Below are 22,632 nucleotides of genomic sequence, written 5' to 3'. Positions count from 1 at the left end.
CGGGACCGGCCATCGTGAGAGGATGGTTGGCCATTAACCTCTGTTGGAGAAAAAGAACATTGGACCCTCTCCCTGTCGTGAGAGGACAGTGGAGTCCAGCCCTATAAATGGATATTTTGTGACCTTTATGCTCAGTTATCCCTTGGACTATGATAGATTCCCGGACTGGCTTTTTCTTTTCCCATCTTTGGCTCGGTTGATGCTCCAAAAAACCGACCTTCTTGCGCTGCGAGACTCCCCCCTCTCACAGGCCTGGCCCTCCACGTTATCGAGGGCCTATCTTGATGACGGGCTTTGGGACCCCGAGAGATGGCATGCAGCAAAGAGGGGGCTGAGGGGTTTTTTAGCTAAATTTTTAAGGAAAATTTTAAGGGGACCCGGGAGGACGGGTGGGAGTGGTAAAAGTGGACCTGGGGGGGTCCAGATAGCGACTGTGCGGGATGAGGGGTTGGTTAGCTGCAGCAGAGGGGTCGTGACAGGAAATTTAACTGGGGGGCAGGGGGACGATAGAAAGGGCTGTGTAATTGAAATCATGAGTGGGAGGGGCAGGTACGACGGGCGCAGGGGGTCATATCAAGTGTCGGGGGTGCGCACGCACTGTCTCCGAGCGATTGCGCACTCCGGCCCCCAATGCGTGACTCGTGTCCTGGGTTGTGTAGAGCCTCAGGCCCAGGGTCCGCGGCTGATGTTATGTAATGCCAGGTCGGTGGTTAATAAGGCCCCCCTCATCTGTGATCTTATTTCGGAGGGGGGTGCAGACCTGGCAGGTATTACGGAGACCTGGTTGGGCCAAGAGGGGGGGTCCCCCTCGTAGAGATGTGCCCGCCAGGTTTCCGTGCATTTCATCAGCCAAGGGCCCAGGGGAGGGGTGGGGGAGTGGCGGTGATCATTAGGGAGAGTCTTTGTCCGAGGGAGACCACTGTTCCTCAGATAGCCGGATGTGAGTCCCTTTGTGTGAAGTGGGGCCGTGCGGTGCAGATGGGTTTGCTGACTACGTACCTGGCTCCCTGCCACGTGGCAGCGACCCTGCCCGAGCTACTCGACGTCATTGCCGGGGGTGGCGGTTGATACCCCCAGACTTATTGTCATGGGGGATTTCAACCTCCCATCCGCAGGTGAGGCGTCAGAGGTGGCTCGGGAGTTCATGGCTTCCATGACGGCCTTGGACCTGACCCAGTTAGTTCAAGGCCCCACTCACATAGGGGGACACACTCTGGACCTGATTTTTATCTCTGGTCAGTGGTTGAATGATCTTGGTAGAGGGGACCTAGATATTAAACCCTTGTCATGGACAGATCATTCACTCCTTCAACTAGACTTTCCTACCGCTTGCCCCCACCGCAGGGAGACGGAACCGACCAGATGGTTCCGTCCCAGGCGCCTGATGGATCCCGAAAGGTTCCTGACGGAGCTTGGGCCGTTTCCTGAGACTCTAACACATGACTCGACTGAAGAGCTGGTGGCCGCCTGGGAAAGGGCGGCCGCCGGAGCTTTGGATCGCGTCGTGCCTTTGCGGCCTCTGACCCGATGCCGATCTCAATTAGCTCCTTGGTTCTCTGAGGAGCTGAGAGAGATGAAGCGTCGGAAAAGACGCCTAGAGAGCATTTGGAGGACTAGTCAATCCGATTCCGACCGGACACAGGTGAGGTCCTATATCAAGACCTACCTAGTGGCGATAAAAGCGGCAAAATCTAACCATTTTTCCGCTCTTATTGCATCTGCAGAGAACCGCCCAGCCGCCCTGTTTAGGGTGACCCACTCCCTTCTTCGGGGGGGAGTGCGGGAAGATCCCTTGCAGGGTCGTGCTGAGGATTTTGTGCAATTCCTGCACGATAAAGTCGCTCGGATTCGGGATGGCTTGGACTCCGATTGGATGAGTCCACGGGAGGAGACCGGGGCAGGCCTTGAGAATGTTATCTGGGAGGAGTTTGATCCTGTGACTCCCGAGGATGTGGACAGGGTTCTGGGTAAGATTAGTGCCGCCACGTGTTTATTGGACCCGTGTCCCTCCTGGTTGGTACTGGCCTCCCGGGAGGTTACACGAGGCTGGCTCCAGGGGATTATAGGTGCTTCTTTGGGTGAGGGTGCCTTTCCTGCTGCCTTGAAAGAGGCGGTAGTGAGGCCCCTCCTCAAGAAGCCTTCCCTGGACCCGGCTGAATTAGCCAACTATCGTCCAGTCTCCAACCTTCGTTTTGTGGCGAAGGTTGTTGAGAGCGTGGTGGCACGACAACTTCCCCGGCACCTGGATGAAGCTATCTATCTAGACCCGTACCAGTCGGGCTTCAGGCAGGGGTACAGCACAGAAACGGCATTGGTCGCGTTGGTGGATGATCTCTGGAGGGCTCGGGACAGGGGTTGTTCCTCTGTCCTAGTCCTATTAGATCTCTCAGCGGCTTTTGATACCATCGACCATGGTATCATGCTGCAGCGGTTGAGGGGGTTAGGAATAGGGGGCACCGTTTTGCAGTGGTTCTCCTCCTTCCTCTCCGACCGCTCGCAGTTCGTGTTGGCAGGGGGGCAGAGGTCGACCTCGAGGCGTCTCGCATGGGGAGTGCCGCAAGGGTCGGTCCTCTCGCCCCTCCTGTTCAACATTTATGTGAAGCCGCTGGGTGAGATCATCCGTGGTTTTGGAGTGAAGTGTCATCTGTACGCTGACGATACCCAGCTGTACATCTCCACCCCAGACCACCCCAACGATGCCCTTGATGTGATGTCCCGCTGCCTGGAGGCCGTGCGGGCCTGGATGGGGAGGAACAGGCTCAGACTCAACCCCTCCAAGACCGAGTGGCTGTGGCTTCCGGCGCCCCGATATAGTCAGCAGGTGCCATCGCTGACTATTGGGGGTGAATCTTTGCCCCCCACGGAGAGGGCTCGCAATCTGGGTGTCCTCCTGGATGCGCGGCTGTCTTTAGAAGAGCATATGACGGCCGTGGCCAGGGGGGCCTTTTATCAGGTTCGCCTGATTCGCCAGTTGCAGCCCTTTCTGGATCGGGACGCCCTGCGCACGGTCACTCATGCCCTTGTTACTTCCCGGTTGGACTATTGTAATGCTCTCTACATGGGGCTCCCCTTGAAGAGCACTCGGAGGCTCCAACTGGTCCAGAATGCGGCCACGCGGGTGGTTATGGGCGCAACCCGTTATGCCCATGTGACACCCCTCCTGCGCGAGCTGCACTGGCTCCCGGTGGTCTTCCGGGTGCGATTCAAGGTGTTGGTTACCACCTTTAAAGCGCTCCATGGCATAGGACCCGGATACCTCCGAGACCGTCTTCTGCCACCAATAGCCTCCCACCGACCAGTTCGTTCCCACAGAGAGGGTCTCCTCAGGGTGCCGTCAGCCAAGTTATGTCGGCTGGCGACGCCCAGGGGGAGGGCCTTCTCTGTGGGAGCCCCAGCCCTGTGGAATGAACTGCCCCCGGAAATTCGTAAGATATCTGACCTCCGGGTGTTTCGCTGCGCATTGAAGACCCTGTTGTTCCGCCAGGCCGGACTATCAATACAATAGTTTTAAATTGGGGTATTTAAATTTATTGGGGTTTTAAATTTGAGCCATTTATTTAATTATTTTAAATTTTATATCATTGTTTTGTTTGTGTTTTTAAATAGGCTGTACACCGCCCTGAGTCCTTCGGGAGAAGGGCGGTATAGAAATAAAATTATTATTATTATTATTATTATTATTATTTTGTCATGTGTTGTGTGATTAGTTGCCCCAGAATCAATGAGCCAAGCATTATCCCTTGAATCCTGTGTGTTAGTTATATTATGTTTATCTAATCCATTTAATGATCCAGACTTTCTATCTCTTGAATTATCTCTGCCCCCTCTATGCTCTCTAAAATTAGGTGAGTTTCTATATCTATGTCTGTCAATAGACGATTGTCTGTTATGATATCTGCTTCTATAGTCATGTTTTTGTCTTTCTCTAAGAAATTTAGGACAATCTCTTCTACAATGTTCTTTGGATCCACAATTATAACATTCAATTGATCCTCAATATTTTTCTTGAAATACCACTCTCTTACTTTGTCTATGTTCTATGTGTGTATTACAGCGGCTTCTTCTTAAATTATCTTCAGCTATTAGCTTATTCGATAAATTTTCTATGGATAAGTATCCCAAATTAATTGTGTCTAAATGTGATATGTAATTATCCCACGATGGGTCTAATGAATTAATGATGACACTTTTCATTGTTTGATCTGAAATTATCTCTCCCCTTAAATGTAGCTCTGCTCTGACTTTGTTTAGAGATATTAAATGTTCACTTACAGTAACCCCAGGTTTTATCCTAGCTGAGAATAAATCTTTAGACATTCTTGTAGTGGTTGCTACACTTTCACTATGAAACAATTTAAACATGCAGTGAATAATCTCTGAGACAGTCAAGTTATGCTTAATACTATGATACATAGCAGGAGATATACTAGATATTAATAAGTAGAATGCTCTGTGGTGCAGACAGTCCAATTTTAGAGTCCAAGGCCTTTTGGGGGGGTTAGTTATAAAAAATAATAAGTTCTCTTTTAGAAAAACAACCTGAAGTTGTTGACACCATTCCTGTAAATTAATACCATCTATTCTCAGTTTTGGGAAATCATTGGGCAAGTTCCCAATATTATTTGTTCCATTACTTACAACTGGAGGTTGTCCATGATCTTGTAAATGTTGATAGTTGCAGAATGGTGTAGGTATGCTTGCAACAAGTCTGAATGGTTCTCTCTGTTCTTCATGTCCTCCGTAGTTGTCTGCGTGTGTTTGCGCATGCGCGTTGCTCATTTCGCTTCTGAAGCTGTCGGGAGAGGTTCTCGTTGCTGTAGCTCCCTCGTAGTGTTCTTCCTCCGATGACTCGGTCTCCGGCTCGATCTTGGGTGTCCAGGTGACGACTGGCGCTTGCTTCTTTTCGCTGAAGTTGTTCTTGTTGAGGTCTCTGGCCCCTGGAATCGTCTGCGGCATGGGGGAGTATTTACAGGGTTCTCTGGGCTCAGGCGTAGGTGCTCTTGCCGTTTGGATAGAAGCGGGTAGATTCCGAGACGTTTGCTTGCTTGCTTGCCTTTTCTTTATTCTTTGATCGCCAGCTTTCGTTGGTTCTTTTGTGATTTTTAAATTCGGACCGAATGTTGCAAAGAGAGTTTTCATTGCTGATTCTATTTGTAGTTCGATTGAAGTTTCTTCGATGTCTGTATCAGATTCTTCTGAAGAGTAGATTTTTCCTTTTTTACTTTTTACACTATGTAGGGCTTTTCGTGCCAGACATTTTGAATTCTGTTTTCTGATTGGCTCTGCTTCGCTCATCTTAGTGGTCTGTTGAAACCAAGATGGCTGCCATTCGAAATTTTGTGCGGGACCATTAGTCTTCCTTTTCATTATATTCTTATCTATAGGCAATTCGCTCACCATTTTTAGTTCTTTAGATTCATCTGTTACGATGTGTTTTTCTCTCGCTGCTCCGCTGTTTTTTATGATGTCTTGGAGGTTCGCGATGAGATTTTCGTCATCTTTTTGGCTTTTCAATAGCCTCAGTATCTCTGATCTGAGTTCGTTGTTTTCTATCTCGTTTTCTTCTTGGTCATCAGTTTCATCGATTATCTCTTCGTTGTCTGTAGCGCAGTCTTCAGATTCTTTTGTTATTATAGTTGTGGATTCATCGATCATTTCTTGATCCGTTTCCATCTCTTTATTATGTGCCCTGGTGTTGGGTCTTTCTCTTTTGTTTCTGGAGTCTTCTCTCTTAGGCATATCTAATTTTTATTGAGTCAGTCCAACCATCCTCTGCTACCAGATTGTTGCGTATTTTTGAAGATCAGACTCAATAAATGATTCAGGAACAAAGTATTTAAACAAAGCACTATTTATTTACATTAGGCATTCTATATTCTCTGAATGATCATAGATAGAAGCGAGGAAGGAGGTGCATACATCCCCTTTTATATCAATGAGGCGGAGTAAAGGATGGGAGTGGTTACATATGAATATATTAAGGAAGGAAGAATAAATTAACCCCTGATACCCTGTGTATGTACATTTTCCCCATTTGAGAATAAGGCATTTACTTGTGACATACTAAGGTTACCAGAGCAACACAAGATACAAAAGGATTGTTCTGGTCATATTATTTGGAGATGGAGAAGTTGAATATACCTGAAATTCCTACTCATGTAACAAATACCTTTGTCAAATTGGCAGAAGACATAGCCCATACCCTGAATGTATCAAATTGTTTTGTTTGTGGTGGGACTAACATGGGAGAAACATGGCCATGGGAAGCCCAGGAATTAAATTATTCCAAAATATTAGAAATGGATCAGAAAAACAACCTGTCATATAATAAGGGTAAGGATGGAGATTGGACATTGACTACTAGTCTGGTAGGGAACTTGTGTTTTCAGAGAAAAACTGTGGCAGGTTGTCATCAGGTAGGAAACCTCATATGTACAGGCAAATGGGAAAGTAAGGTATGGTGGTCAGGAAGCAATGCCACAGAGGGAACTGATGAAATGGCTCTGTTTCTGGTAAATGGGTTATCCTTTTTAAAGGATCCAGATAATCAGACCCTTGAATGGCTGGCTCCTGATGGACTATACTGGATATGTGGTAAAATGGCATATGGGGTTCTACCAAAATCTTGGTGTGGAGCCTGTGTCTTGGGATTAATTAGGCCCGGATTCTTTTTGCTTCCCCTTAAAACCCGACAGGTTTTAGGTGTCCCGGTATATGATGAGGTGGGAAACCTAAGACAAAGAAGACATGTAGACACATCTGCAATAGGAAAAGTTAGGGTCGGAGGTAACCAACGTAGTTGGGGAAGTGAAGAGTGGCCTGCAGAGCAAATTATTGAGGTTTATGGACCAGCTACATGGGCGGAAGATGGCATGTATGGCTATCGGACCCCTATATACATTCTGAACTGTTTAATTCGTCTGCAAGCTGTGGTTGAAATTATCACCAACGAAACTGTAAAAGGTCTTACTCAATTAGCTAGGGAGAGTGTCAAAACAAGGACATATATTATGCAGAATAGATTAGCCTTAGACTATTTGTTAGCTAAGGAAGGAGGGGTATGTGGAAAGTTTAATTTGACTAACTGCTGCATAGAAGTTGATGAAAGCGGAAAGGTTATTAAGGAAATAACAGACAAAATGGTTAAAATAGCTCATGTGCCAGTCCAGACTTGGAAAGGCCTTAATTTACAGGATATGTTTTCAGGATGGTGGCCAAAGTTACCTGGCCTGCAGGCCATTTTTGGCCTGGTGGGATTAATAGCTGCAGGGTGTATTTTTCTCCCATGGATTTTACCTCTGTTTGTTAAAACTATTTCTAAAAGTCTATCCTTGCTGGTGGAACGTAAGACAACCGCTCAGGTGATGGCTATGTGGGATTAAAAACGGCTCCAGCAGGAAGAGGACCTGGAGGACCTGGAGGTGTGACTCGTCTGGATAAGACAGATGATTCACAAAGGGGGGTATGAGCCAGGCTAAGATTCGATATTGGGATAAAACTCAAATATTAGAAATCCAAATCTTTGGTCAAGACAGAAGTGCCTCTTCCGTGCCAAGGTGCTGAGATGACAAATGGTATTTGATGTAGGTACAGAATTGTAAAAGGGCAAACTGACCCTAAACAGATACATCCTGTTGTTTAATGTTTATTACACCCCAAATGTCAGGTAGATTCTAGAGAAGAAATACTGCTTCCCTTACTGTCCTCTTTACTGCTCGTGAGGCGCCTTTGAGCCCCTTATCTCCTTTTTATTATGTCTTGAGCTCCGGAGCTGAGAACCTGAGCCTGTGGGAAAAGGGCTGTTATGTCTTTCCTAGAGATAGATTAAAGGGTAACCTCTACGTGTGAAATGTCTCACTCTTCGTAATAACTTTGTCTTTATACTGTATAAATATCTGGCCAAAAGCGCCAACATTGTTCAGACCCTTTGCTGTCTTTGGACTGTTTGAACCTTGCGCAATAAACTCTTTCCTGCATTGAAGAGCTTGGCCTAGTTCCGTCATTTCTCCTATAACAGCATAGCAAAAGAATGAACTTAATCTGTATAGAAAATACCACTGTCTAACCAATTTTACTTGCAATGTAATGTAATGTAATTCAATAAAAATCATTTAAAAAAAAAGAAAAAGAAAAGAAAAAGAAAAAGCAGAGGCTGACAGAATGTACATTTACAATATGTGTATAAGAAATAAAATTTTAAAAATTTTCAAAAAAGAAAAAAGCCACAGTTTGATAATTGGAGGGAAGTTGTCCACGTCATCATCCCACCCCCCTCATAACAAGCAGAACAAGTCACCACTAGGGACCAAGCTAGACGGCAACCCGATCCCATGCGGGACAAACTGACAGCTGCACTGAAAGCAGTGCTCCCAGCTTACCAATGGCTTACAGACGACAAAGATGTTTTGACTATGAGAGTTGGGCTAGCTTGGAAAGGGTCCAAACTATATGTCCCTACCAGCTTGAGGCTGGAAGTCTTACAGGACAGCCATGACTCACTACTGGCAGGCCACTTCAGCTTCTTGAAAACTCTGCACCTGGCCAGAAGACAGTTTTGGTGGCCAAAGATGAAGGCCAACATAGAGGACTATGTAAAGAGCTGTGACACTTGCGCAACCATGAAGATGAGACCAGGGAAACCTCCTGGGCTCCTCCAACAAGTGGCTAATGCCAGCCGGCCCTGGGAGGGAATCGCAATGGACTTGATAGTTGAGGTCCCGGAGAGTGGAGGAAATACATTCACTTGGACGGTAATCGACTTGTTTTCCAAGCAAGCCCACTTTACTGCATGCTCGGGATTACCCTCAGCCAAGAAACTGGCAAAAATGTTTATCAAGCAGATTTACCGGCTGCACGGAGTGCCCCGCCAGGTAATCTAAGACCAAGGCGTCCAATTCACCACTAGGTTCTGGAGGGAGTTCCTGTAATCGGTCAGGTCTACTCAGGGACTTAGCTCGGCTTTCCATCCGAGTACGAACGCAATGGTGGAGCAATATATAAGATGTTATTTGGATTACCAGCAAGAGAACTGGGCGGACCTGCTGCCGTTCGCAGAAGTGGCTTACAACAACGCAGTACACAGCAGCACTGGGTTGACTGAATGGATTAACCGAACGGATGGAGTCACTAAAGAAGGGATGGGAAGACACCCAAAAAGCGCTGGCGGAAGCTGTTGAGGCGTATAAAAAACAAGCGAACAAACATCGATCTCTCCAGCCCCCCTTCCGTGTGGGAGATCGGGTTTACCTATCAACCAAATACATTAAATTGAAGTTGCCCAGTAAAAAGCTGGGACCTAAGTTTCTAGGACCTTTTCCAATAGTGAAAATAATTAACCCAGTGACAGTCCAGCTTAACCTCCCACGCATACTCATGAAAGACCTTTGAGAAGGAGCCAAGTCTCAAAGTTCTGATTTGCCTGAGTTCGTTAGTCGTAGCCTTGACATTAAACCAAATCTCATAAATCTACCCCTGGGTCCTGAGCCCCAACTGCCCTCCCAACAACCCTGGAGGGGTGGAAAAGGAGCCGAGGTGGCGCAGTGGTTAGAGTGCAGTACTGCAGCTACTTCAGCTGACTGCTAGTTCAGCAGATCAGCTGATCAAATCTCACTGGCTCAAGGTTGACTCAGCCTTCCATCCTTCCGAGGTGGGTAAAATGAGGACCCAGATTGTTGGGGGCAATATGCTATTTAGTATACTGTCTTTGGTGTAAGCCGCCCAGAGTCCTCAGAGAGTGGGCGGCATAGAAATATGACTAATAAATAAATAAATAATAAAAAGACTCAGGGAAGGTCGGAGTTAGAGTAGATGGGGGAAGCGACTCCTAAACCTAGCGCTGCCCTAGCCAGGATCACACCACAGGCAAGTCCCTCTGGTGAGGCGGCCCTCCCACTGGTGGCCAGGCCGAAGGTCCATTTGGAAAGGACTAAGAACCCAGCGACGTGGGAAGAAGCCCTAGCCACTGAGGACCTTTACCAAGAAGAGGTGGGTGCTGGGCACAAGTGGATGCCAAAGGCCACTGAAGTGGAATTCCCGAGGTCCTCTCGGTCGCTGGCCACTCTCGTCCTGAGATGGAAAGTGAAGAGCACCACCAAGTGGGACAAGCAAAGGGAATGGAAGTACCTGACTGCCCTTCACAACCCATCGGTAGAGTGGCTGAGGGAGAGGTTCGACCACATGGAGATCCAAGGAGTGGAGCCGATACACCAAATCAGGTCGTACGTGGTGACAGTGGCTTGGCCAGCTCAGCCATTGCTGACCCACCAGGGCCAGACCCCAGAGCCTGGTGGCATGAGTGGCCAGCCTGCCTCCCCAACCAGCTGGGACAGCAAGTCCAAGCTGAAAGCAAAGCCCCCCAAGGCAGCAACCAGCAGCAGGTCCAGCAGGGCAACCTCAGCCTCCTCCTGGATGGCATGGGTATCCACTGTGGCCTTACTATCTGGGACCTGGTTGGTTCCCCAGCCTGTGGGCACCCACTCCTCCTCCACTGCTGGCATACCCACCACCCATGAAGGCCACGTTTGATGGACACTCTGAGAAATTGGCATTGTTCCTCAACCAGGTGTGGATCCACCTGGACTGCTACGCCCCAGCCTACCCATCGGACATGGCGATGGTGAATGACGTGACTGCCAACCTAGAGGGGGAAGCCACGGAGTGGGTGATGAAACTCCACGATGAAGACATGCCAGAGTTAGGGAATGTCGAAGCCTTCATGGGGGAGCTGAGATCCAGATTTGAGGATGTGTGTGATGACCCAGGGCATGGCACAGAGGTAACACAGGCAGCTGGCAGTTCAAACCGCCTGTCAGCGTTCCAGAAAAAAACCCAACTCCAAGTAAAACTCAAGCAAGCACTTTTCAAAGTTCTATTTACTAGAATAGGTAAACTGGCACATCTGGGAAAACCCAAATCTGAGAGGTCCGGGTTTTCCCTCAGTAAATCAAAACCCCCAAAACCATCCCCTCACTCCTCAGTCGATCACATGCTCCAATCACTATCCATCCCATCTCGAGACAGCACTCCGACCACTCCTTCTCCAGATGCAGGATCAGTCTGACCTTGACTGACAGGAAGAATGCTATTATGTCTAAAGACAACCCCTCTACTAAATCCCCCCTCCTACTTTCCCACACATGAGAAGGTGGCAGTATGGAAGCTTCCGGCCTAATATGGCTTCCAAAGCTGACAGGCATCCCCCCTGCAGAAAAAATCACACCCTGAAAAATAAAACAGACAAAACACAAAAGAAGGGGTTAACACCTTGTACATAAAACCTCTTAACCCTCTCTCCCCCCTCCAGGCGGACCTTTTGGTTTCTCAGGGAATTTATCATGAAATTGCTTTACTAGAGTATCAGCATTCACATCCCAACTTTTCACCCAAGTATCTTCAGACAACGGGTACCCTTTCCAGTGTACCAAATATTGTAACCGACCCCGGTATAGCCTAGAGTCAAGGATCTTCTTCACCTCATAATGAGTCTCCCCTTGTACTACCAAAGGAGTGAGGGGAAGCAGCTGGTAAGGGCCTTAAATTAGATCCTCTTGCTGGTTTCAATAAGCTACTGTGAAAAACTGGGTGCACTTTCCCTAATATGCGAGGGAGGCTAAGTTGGACAGTCACTGGGTTAATCACTTTCACTATAGGGAAGGGACCTATGAATTTGGGTCCAAACTTTTTGCTAGGTAATCTCAATCTTAGGTATTTGGTTGACAAATACACATTATCTCCTATTCAGAAAGGTGGTTGGAGAGACTGGCATTTGTCGGCCTGGGCCTTATATTTTTCCATTGATTCAGCTAAAGCTTTCTTAGTATTTTCCCAACCCCTTTTTAATGAGGTCATCCATTCTGTTAGGGACATGGAAGTGGGTGGCTCTCTAGGCAACTCAGGCATCGGCACAAAATCCATGCCCGTAGTTATTTGAAAAGGAGTCAACCCTGTACTACTGTGTACTGCATTATTATAAGCCACTTCTGCGAACGGTAATAACTCTGCCCAGTTTTCTTGTTGATAATTTACATAACATCTAATGTATTGTTCCACCATTGCATTCAATTTTTCAGCAGATCTGTTAGTCAATGGGTGGAAAGCTGAGCTAAGCCCCTGGGACGACCCAATGGACCGCAGGAACTCCTTCCAGAATTTAGCAGTAAACTGGACCCCACAATCTGATATTATTCTCCTTGGAACCCCATGTAGTCTGTAGATATGCTTCACGAAAAGTTTTGCCAGCTTCTTGGCCGAGGGTAGTCCGTTGCAGACAGTGAAGTGTGCTTGTTTGGAGAATAAATCGATGACAGTCCAAATCACCTTGTTCCCTCCACTGTCAGGGAGTTTGACTATAAAGTCCATTGCAATCTCTTCCCAGGGTTTTGTGGGTTCGGCCACGATCTGGAGAAGCCCAGGGGGCTTCCCTGGTCTGGACTTCATGGTGGCGCAGGTGGTGCAGCTTTTAACATAGTCCTCTACATCGGCTTTCATGGTGGGGGCCCATTTGTCCAGCCAAGCCAGGCCCAGTATGACAGATTCTGACATCTTTGGGGTTACTCTAAATTGTATAAATTCATGATGTCTTCTATTATTGCCAGCAATCTATTATTGCTGGCAGTTCTCCTTGCTCCCCTGTCTCTGGCACTACCAGTTTCACTTTAATTGAAAAGGGGGGATGGGTGAACTCACCATCGGGTCGTCTTCTCTGCTAGCCTCGTCGGGAGGGGCTTCTTCGGCCGGAGGTTCCTTGCTCTCTTCAGTGGGGAGGGGAACCTCTACAGCTTGTCTGGCAAATCGACTGGTGTCTGGGGCCTTCCTTGGAGCCCTTCTGCCTCAGGCGGCCATGGCTGGACATTGTTGTGGAACTTGGGCAGGGGCCAGGCACTCAGAAGCTCGATGTGCCGTTTGTCCACACCGATAGCATTTAATCACCCCTGCCAGTTGATGGGGGGAGACTTCAGGTTTTGAAAGGGGCCGTCTAGCTAAAGCTCTCTGAGGAGGCTTCTCTGCTGGGGTTTTGCGGTGGGGGTGAATTTCTCTATCCAGAGCTATGGACATGGTATACCAGTCGTGCAGTCACTCAGGCACCCCCCGGACTCCACAGGCTCTTCTGACTTCCTGATCAATGCTTCTTTAAAATAGTGTAGGAGTATGCAGTCTGGCCAATGCCCCGGGTTCCCTGCGACCCGTCTAAAGTCCCATACAAAGTCTTTTATGGGTCGATTACCTTGCTTCATCACCTTTATTGTGGCTTCATTTTAATTGATTCAGTCTGGGTCTTCAAATCTGGCCCGGAGCAGCTCAACAAACCCATCGGCATCATTTAGTTCAGCAGCACCTTCATTGTGCAGCTGGGCTATCCATTCAGAAGCCTCCCCTTCATTTATCCCATCAGAAATCGCTGATACCAAGTCCCGATCTGATTCATATTAGTCTCCATACTGATCTATATGAGCCTAGACCCTGCTGAGGAAGTAAACCAGTTTGGCAGGTGTACCATCAAATGTTACTCTGAAGCGGGGTGGCATTTGCCTCACAGGTGGATTGGGCCTGGCAACAGGTGGCTGAGCTGGGACCTGTGGTGGAGCTGCTGCTGGTTGCTGGACGGCAGCCTGCTGAGGGAGAGGGGCCGGTGGCTGAGCTGCTTGCTGGGCTGCAGAGAGGGGGGGAACTCCATCTGACTGCTGGATTAGCCCCCCCATGCAATGCTGGGATCGTTGGGCCATTTTGGGGCCATGGGGATCCCTGGAAAATTGGAGCAGATGACACTGGATACCAGTGGCACTGGACCCACCCCTGGCCGGGATAGAATCCCCAGCCTGGGGGGATACATTCAGCAGGAGGTAGCACAAAGGCTTATGGGATGACTTCATTGGGCTGGGAGTGGCACGATATCCAGGTGGTCTCTCCTCTGGTCCCCTTTCTGGAGTTGGATCAGACTGGCAACTTTTCCAGGAATCCAACTCCTTGGGCCAAGCGCCTAGCCTTCGGGCCTCCTCTGCAGCCTCAATGGATTGCACCATTTCTTCAGAAGGAGAATACAGGGTGTCGATAAATCCTTCAGTATCCGTCCCTATGGCCCTGTTCTGTCCCCAACCCCACGCACACACACCAACAGACGTTCAGGAGTTAAAGACCAAACCAGCCGGCAAAATCCTTTTCCTTATGATAACGGAACTTGGCAACAACCTTGTGGCTGCCTGCCAAAAGTTTATTATTTACAAAGAGGAGAGATAACTTCTCCCCACTTCTAATACATCAAAGGAAAGCAGTTCAATAATTACGGAATTAAATCAAGTCCAGAGATACTTCCAGCAAAGTCTTAAAGCAAAAGTCCGGCAATGCAGAATGGCGTGGAAGCTTTCAGCTTTGTTCGTCACAAGGTTTGACTGGCCACCACGCTCCCTTTTATATCCTGTGGGGTGTGGTCCAGTGACTCAGCCTAATCTCGGGCACACCCTTTCTTCTGTTGCACGTGCTTATCTCTGCGATGCTGGCGTGGGTCCAGCCAAGACTTATTACCCTCATCACTGTCCATCTGTGGCTGCGTGGACGTGCTTGGCCCCGGCCCTATCTCTTGCTCTTCAGCGGACACCGAAGGCATTGCCAGAGAGGAGGGTCCTGGAGAGGGAGGCCTTGCCAACTCCTCTCCTTCACTCTTGGAGTCCTCTCCTGCCAATGACACAGGCTCAGGTAACGGAGCCACAACACACCCCCTCTGCAATCTCTTCTTTCTCCTCCATTTTCACTGAGTCTTCACACCACCTGAGGTTTAGGTAGATTCTGGGGCTCAGCACCCCTGACAGCCCCCTTTCGGGGTGCCATTATGCTTTAGGGGAATTTGGGTTAATGTCAGCGTTCCAGAAAAAAACCCAACTCCAAGTAAAACTCTGAAGCAAGCATTTTTCAAAGTTCTATTTACTAGAATAGGTAAACTGGCACATCTGGGAAAACCCAAATCTGAGAAGTCCGGGTTTTCCCTCAGTAAATCAAAACCCCCAAAACCATCCCCTCCTCAGTCGATCACATGCTCCAATCACCATCTGTCCCATCTCGAGACAGCACTCCGACCACTCCTTCTCCAGATGCAGGATCAGCCTGACCTTGACCGACAGGAAGAATGCTATTACGTCTAAAGACAACCCCTCTACTAAATCCCCCCTCCTACTTTCCCACACATGAGAAGGTGGCAGCATGGAAGCTTCCGGCCTAATATGGATTCCAAAGATGACACCACCCCTTTATTGCTCCAAATTTCCCCAAATGCACCAATGTTTCTGGCAAGTCCCAGAGCAAACTGATCACAAACACACCTCAAGCAGCCTCTGGCTACAAATAGTCCAGCCCAACGCTAAGAGCACCACAGCTGAAAATCAAGAAATTCAGCAGGGCAAGTCGAGGAGTCCAGGAAGCAAAGGAGCCAGGCAAGTAATCCAGAAATCCAGAAAGAATACAAGGAATCCAGGAAAGTTCAAACGTTGGCACTCAACACTCCAGGAATTCAGCATTTGTTCCCGACAAATGCCCCTCCCCACAGTGTCTCCTTAAGTCTCAGTCCCCAGGTGTGCCTTGTGAAGAGGGGTGGGGCGCTCTCCTCCCAAGTAGTCAGGTTAGTCTGTGCTGTTCTCGTCTTCTTTCCACTCTCCGTGCTCAAGGATCAGGAGGGGGTGGTCCTTGCTCATCTCCTGAGCTTTCTCTCATGTTCACTGCTTAGCCTCTCCTGGTCATCCTGCCCCCCTTCCTCCCTGCCTACAAGCCATCCCAATCCTGAATGTCCCTGGCCTGACTGGGCTTGCTCCTCCCCATTTTCCTCCCAAGCCAACAAAGCCACCCCCTTGATCTCCATCTGCTCCAGTTCCGGCTCATCTTCCTCCACAGATTCAGGCTCTGAGGGGGGCATGACAATGAGTCCCAAGCCTTGCAAGCAGAAGCCAAAATCCGAGATCTAAAGCAGAGGGACCGACTAGCAAAGGAGTATGTGTGGGAGTTCTGCAGAGTGGCCGGCAAACTGAGAGATTGGCCAGACCGACTGTTGGTCTACTACTTTAAGGTACACCGAGAATTACAACAAGCCTGCATTTACCGAGGGGTCCTTGAGTGAATTCAGGACTGGTACCGGATGGCCATAGTGATGGACCTCGAGCTTAAGCAGTGCAAGAAGCACAGCGCAAGAAGCGCAGCGCACCTGAACCGAAGCCCAAGTGGATGCAAGAGCGTTGCTGGTTCATTTGCCAACCTGTCACCACTATGCCCACTGACCCTCCTCCTGCTGTGGCCCGAGCCCCCATCAAGTGCTTCAGATGTGGGCAGCAAGGTCATCGAGCTGCTGAGTGCCTGGCACCAACACCCCAGCCGAAAGCAACCCCAGCCGCATTGTCTAAGCCAGAAAAGCCACCATGGAAGGTTCGGGAGAAGTCGAGCTTGGCACATCAGGCTGTCAAGGTCTCCACCCTTTCAAGTGAGGGAGAGGAAACTCCGGCCCAGAGAGACCAGCAAGCCTGCTCCCTATGACAGCGATGATGAGGGTGAAAATGATGCAATGGTAAGTGAAGCCATCCACCCCTTTGCCATCCCTGCAAAAATCATGGTGCCAAAGTCAAGAATTCAGGGAGAAGCGGATGCCCTAATAGACCAGGCTGCACCAGGTGCCTAATTCCCCTACCAACAGTGCTGAAACTAGGGATCAGAACGAAGAGACTGCCCCAACCCATGAGGTTTGAGCAAGTCGATGGATCACTGATCGGAGGTTCCCCTACAATGCACCTCACTGAGCCAGTGTGGCTTGAGATGAGCCAACGTTGGGAGATCATCCGATTTGTAATAGTCCCAAAGATGACAGAGGCAGTGATTCTGGGACTGTCCTGGCTAGACCAGTGGGGCCCAACAATCTGGTGGGAAGGGGGAGAGAGAAAAATGAGGCTAGGAAGAGGCCCTCTCCCTCCTCAAGGCAGCCAGAAGGGAGGAGCTGCCTAGCACTGAGCAGAAACTGAAGGAAATGAGCTCCTTAAAGCTGCTTCAGAGCAACTGCCAGGAACCCAGCTAATCCCCAAAGAATACCCTGACCTAGTGGGGATGTTCAGCGAGAAAGAATGTGGCGTGCTACCCCACCACCACCACACCAACTGTGCCATTGGGGAGGAAGGGGAGGTTAGGCTGAACTGTGAGTAACCTCTCTGCGCTTTCTTTTCTTTGCAGGAAGTCTTTCAAGTAAGGGGGGGCACCTGTCAACCCTGAAGCTGACCTGACCAAAGGCATTTTGAAGGTTCAGTGTTGCCACACTGGAGCTGAGGGATAGGGAGGGGGGAATAGAGATAGCTGGGGTTTTGTAGCCAAAACAAAATACTTTCTCCTGGGAACCAAGGACTTTCTCACAGGTGGCCAGAGAAGGAGGAGGAGTGACTGTCATGCCTGGAAGCCATATTACCTGTGTGCCTTGAGGATCCAGGTCTGCCACAATCATACCGTGGGAAGTTGGGAGGGGGGATTGCATGAGTGAAGTAGAGATAGCCATAACAAACTTCTCTAAGAGAAGTTCAAGGCCATGGTGTCCGGCAGCTGTGCAAAGAAGAAATTGGAGGATGTCTTCTGTTTGGGAAAGAACTGATTGGAGCTGTGTGGACATGTGGGAGATGTGGGCAAGGTCTTGAACTTTCTTGTGGGTGAGGAAAACCCAGAAGCTTTCAGATTCGGGTTTTCCCAGATGTGCCAATATGACATCCCTAATAAAAGTTAGCTTTGAAGAATTTCAAGCCTCAGAGTTTGATTTCGTTGGGGGTGTTACTTGGAACCCTGACAGTGACGTTACCAGGCAACCGAACGGCACCTTGATTGGACCATGTGACTGATTGTTTGGGAAAGGGGGGAAACGTTTACTTTTAATTAAGTGAAAACCATTGGAACCTTCAGAACTGTGTCAATATGATATATCCAATAAAACTATTCTTTGAGGAATCTACCTGCCTCAGAGTTCTGTTTGTTATGGGTGTATTACTTGGAACCCTGACATTAAACCAACTCTCCTAATTTTCCGCTCCAACCGGAGCAGCTCTCCAGGGTCCTGAGCCCCAGCTGCTACCGGGTCTACCCCAGGAGCAGGAAGACTCGGGGAAGATGAGATGGAGAAGAAATGGGACGAGCCTGCTGGAGCCTGCAGAGGGACCCTGTGAAGCCCACAAAACCCCTCAGAGACCCAACAGGTGGCAGAGGCAGTGGCGGAGATTGCGTGCCAGGTGGGCTCCCGGCCCAAAGTCCGCACTGAGTGGCCTGTCTCTGGAGACCTGTATCAGGTGCAGGAGGACCTCGGAAGCCGAGGGTCATTCCAGGAGCCAATGGGGGATCATCCCGTGACATTGACCAGGGAATCAAGGACCACGATCCTCGAGTGGAGGGCGATGGGACCACTGGACCTGAGAGACTAGTGATACCGGACTGTGTTGTGCAGCCAGACCCTTGAGGAGTTGCCAGAAAGGTTTGACCATCTGAGCCTTGACAGTCTACCACTGCAGCATCCCGACCAGCCAGCCCTCCGCTGCTTCATTCAGTGCAGTCGAGCCTAGGACTGCAGCAGAGCCCACCGAGATGCCAGAGAGCAGCCAGCCCGCCCGGCCAGCCACAGCTCCCACCAAATTGGCAAGTGCTGTATGCAGGTGACTACCCCCATGACATAACGATAGTCCGGATCATCACTGACAACCTAACAGGGGAAGCAGCAGAGTGGTTGACACAACTGTACGATGAGGACGCGGAATAGCTGGAAAATGTCTATGTTTTCCTGCAGGAGCTGAGGGCCACATTAGACAACAAATCCCAAGCCCAGGAAGCTGAGGAGGAAATTAAAGGGATCAAGGGGTCTGCCAAAGAGTACGCCCGAGAGTTCAGGAGAGTTGCTGCCAAGCTACGGCAATGGCCTGAGCGACTCCTGGTTTACTTCTTTAAAGAAGGCTTGCACAAGGAGCTGCTTCACACCTGCATCTGCCAAGGAGTTCCCGACTGAATCCATGAGTGGTACCGGATGGCAGTGGCCATGGACCTCAAGCTCCATCGGCACAAGAAGGGAGGATTGGCCAATAAGAAACCCAAAAGCCAACCTGAGCGGTGACAGCTCAGCCAGCGATCCAGCCCCCACCAAGAATAAGAGCAACCGAGGGGACCCTCAATGATTAAATGCTTCCGATGTGGCCAGCAAGGCCACTGAGAGGCTGAGTGCCTGGCTCCAGCCCCCGTCACACAAGCAAAGACCTCAGAGTCAGCCAAGCTGAAAAAGCTGCCGCAAAAAGCTACGGAGAAGGTAAAATTTGCCCGCCAAGCTGTCGAGGTCCCCCCTCCCCTCAGCAAGGAGGGGGGAACTCCAGTCCCAGAGACCCAGCTGCCGACGGACTATGACAGCAATGAAGACAGCAAAGACGACCCGATGGTAAGTGAAACCATCCATCCTTTTGCCATTAAGTCGACACTAGTGGTACCCAAGACTGGGGCACAGGGGGAAGTAGAAGCAATCATAGACAAAGGGTGTATCCTGTCAGGCCTGGAAGCCATCTTTTGCATGATGCCTGATCAGTCTACCCACAGTCCTGAAGCTAGGAATGAGGACAAATCCCTTAGCCAACCCTCTCTCAAGGGTCCAAGGCTGGACCTGGGTAGAACTGAAGCAATCACTCTCAGGAACCATCAAGCCAACAAAACTTTTAATCAGGCTGAAACCTCAGTACTCAATGAGTGTGATGCGTGCGAACAAAGTCTGTTATAAAGTCAGTGCTGGGAGCTTCTGCCTCCCAGCGCACTTTATCAGCAAAAGTCCATGCCCTCCAGTTGGCCAGACACACCCCCACATTGTAACCACCATCTGGTGAATGTCCCAGGGCCCCAGAAACGCTGGGCAGTCATTGCGCAGGACACCTGAGGAGCGGCGTCCGGATCCTCCATTGGCTGGGACAGTGCTTCCCGCTGATAGTTGGCACGCTCAGCTGGCGGTTGGGTGAGCTGTGGCCTCCCGGCCACCCGACAAACAGATGACTGGCGATGCCGAAAGTAGGATGGGCACCCGACGAACAGATGGTCATCGCAGCCGGAAATAGCTGCCGTGGCCGTAGCCACTCCCGCCACTCGCTCAGCTCTCCACGACGCTCCTGCTGCTCTGCCATCCATCCAACTCCCCCACCAGGTATGGCAAACCTCAGGCTGGGGTTCAACAGGCGTCTCCCCTCTACCAGGGGCGCAACCTGGAAGACAGCAAACATAGGCATTAGACACGGCACCTCAGCATGCATGATCAGTGTCCCCCCCCCCAGGTTTGTGAGGATACTGCTGATGGTACCACCTACGGAGTCGTGTGGCCTTCATATCTTTGTCCCCCACCCATGAAGCGTTTGTAGAGGGATACCCCTTCCACCGTACTAGGTATTGTAGCCTGCCCCTATGGTGTCAGGAATCCAGCATCTGGTCAATTTTGTAATGGTCCCCCACCCAGCGGATGGGGCAGGGGTCGGCTATTGGCCTCTTCCACCGGTTTTAGCAGGCTGCTGTGGAACACTGGGTGAACCTGGCCTAATAGCCAGGGAAGCTTTAGCTCCATGGTAACCGGATTGATCACCCTAACGATTGGGAAAGGACCTAGAAATTTTGGGCCCAGTTTTTTGCAAGGCACTTTCAACCTTAAATATTTTGTTGAGAGGTACACCCGGCCTCCCACCTGGAACGGCTTATGGGAAGCCCGTTTTTTGTCAACCTGAACCTTATGGGTCTCGGCCACTTTCTTTAGGGCAGCTTTCACAGCGCTCCATACCCCCTGTATCATTTCCATCCACTTGTTTGGACTACTCAGGGCCTGAGGGTCCTGGGGCCACTCAGGAATGGGCATGAACTCTACCCTGTTAACCACCTGGAAGGGGGTGAAACTGGTACTGCTGTAAACCGCATTATTGTATGCCACCTCCGCAAATGGCAGGAGTTCTGCCCAGTTGGTTTGCTGATAGGTGATGTAACACCCAAGATACCATTCAACCATGGCATTTGCTCTCTCTACTGTGCTGTTTGTGCTGGGGTGGAACACCAAGCTAAGGCCTTGGGAGGAACCGATCATGTGAATAAACTCCCACCAAAATTTTGTGGTGAACTGCACCCCCAGTCCGAGATGATCCGCCATGGAACTCCATGGATGAGGTAGACATGTTGTATAAGCAGTTTAGCCAACCTTCGCGCTGAGGGCAATCCAGGGCATGGCACAATCAGTGGGGTGGTGAGGGGGCAGTACCTCACACTCCTCACTAAAAACCTCTGTGAGGTCTGCATAGACCTGAGGAAAGGAAAGGAGGAATGCCTTGGCTCCGGAGCCTCCCTGGGACTCTCCTCCATCCCACATTTGGCCCCTCCCTGAGCTTGCTCGTGCAGAGGTCTGGACCCAACACCTATCTTCAACTTTCTATACCCACCTTCCCACCATATCGTAGTGCCCCACTTATCTAACCAGGACAATCCCAGGATAATGGACTCGGTCATCGTCACCACCACGATAAACCAAATGACTTCCCGATGCTCCCCCATCACCAGCCGTACCAGCTCTGTGACGTGGGTTGCCAGGGCCCTGCCCAGCAATGAGCCATTGACCTGCTCGAAGCAAACAGATTTGGCCATCTCCCTCATCCGGAGCCCTAAGGCGGTGGCTACCATTTGGCTGACTAGGCACCGGGTACACCCTGAGTCAATCAGAGCCCCATACATCCCACGCCACCCAGAGTGGGGCCCCACTATGGTTACGGGGACAATGAACGAACGGATACGCTGACTCTCTCAAGGGTCTGAGGCTGGACCTGGGTAGAACTGAAGCAATCATGCTCAGGAACCATCAAGCCAAAAAAACTTTTAATCAGGCTGAAACCTCGATACTCAATGAGTGGTATGCTTGTGAACAAAGTCTGTTGTAAAGTCAGTGCTGGGAGCTTCTGCCTCCCAGCATGCTTTATCAGCGAAGGTCCATGCCCTTCAGCTGGCCAGACATGCCCCTGTGTTGTAATCACCATCCAGTGAATGTCCCAGGGCCCCGGAAATGCTGGGTGGCCTTTGTGCAGGACGCCTGAGGAGCGGTGTCCAGATCCTCCGTTGGCTGCGGTGGTGCTCCCTGCCGATTGTCGGCATACTCAGCTGGCGGTCGGGTGATCTGTGGCTTCCCAGCCACCTGACGAACAGATGGTCGTTGCAGCCAGAAATAGCCGCCACCGCTATAGCAGCTTCCGCCACTCGCTCAGGTCTCCACAAAGCTGTCAGCCCCAGCCCTGCAATGGTACTTGGGGGTGCCATTCATGTTGGGATCGCCATTCCACTGCTGCACACTGTCGATGATGACCCTTTCTGTGTGCCTGCTCTCCTGGGTCATCAGCCCCGAGGCATGCCTCTCACTTCGACTTCCCAGCCACATGCTAGATGATGTCAGGGTCATGCACTGAAGCAGTTTATCTGTTGTGGCTCCGATCCCCGAGCCCATCTTATCTGAGGAAGAAGGCTCCGAACATGAAGGAGAGGAGCCGGCCAGGCCTCCCTCTCCAGGCCCCTCCTCTCTGGCAATGCCTCAGGTGTCTGCCGAGGGAGAGGAGATTGACCAGGAGCCAGGTGTCTCCGATGACAGCGATGTGGGTGATAAGTCGT

Source organism: Pituophis catenifer, unplaced genomic scaffold (genome assembly GCF_029215685.1).
Source record: "Pituophis catenifer annectens isolate HBS135680 unplaced genomic scaffold, rPitCat1.0.hap2 SCAF_5, whole genome shotgun sequence".
In the NCBI taxonomy this organism is placed as follows: domain Eukaryota; kingdom Metazoa; phylum Chordata; class Lepidosauria; order Squamata; family Colubridae; genus Pituophis; species Pituophis catenifer.
Note: the sequence above shows the minus strand (reverse complement) of the source record.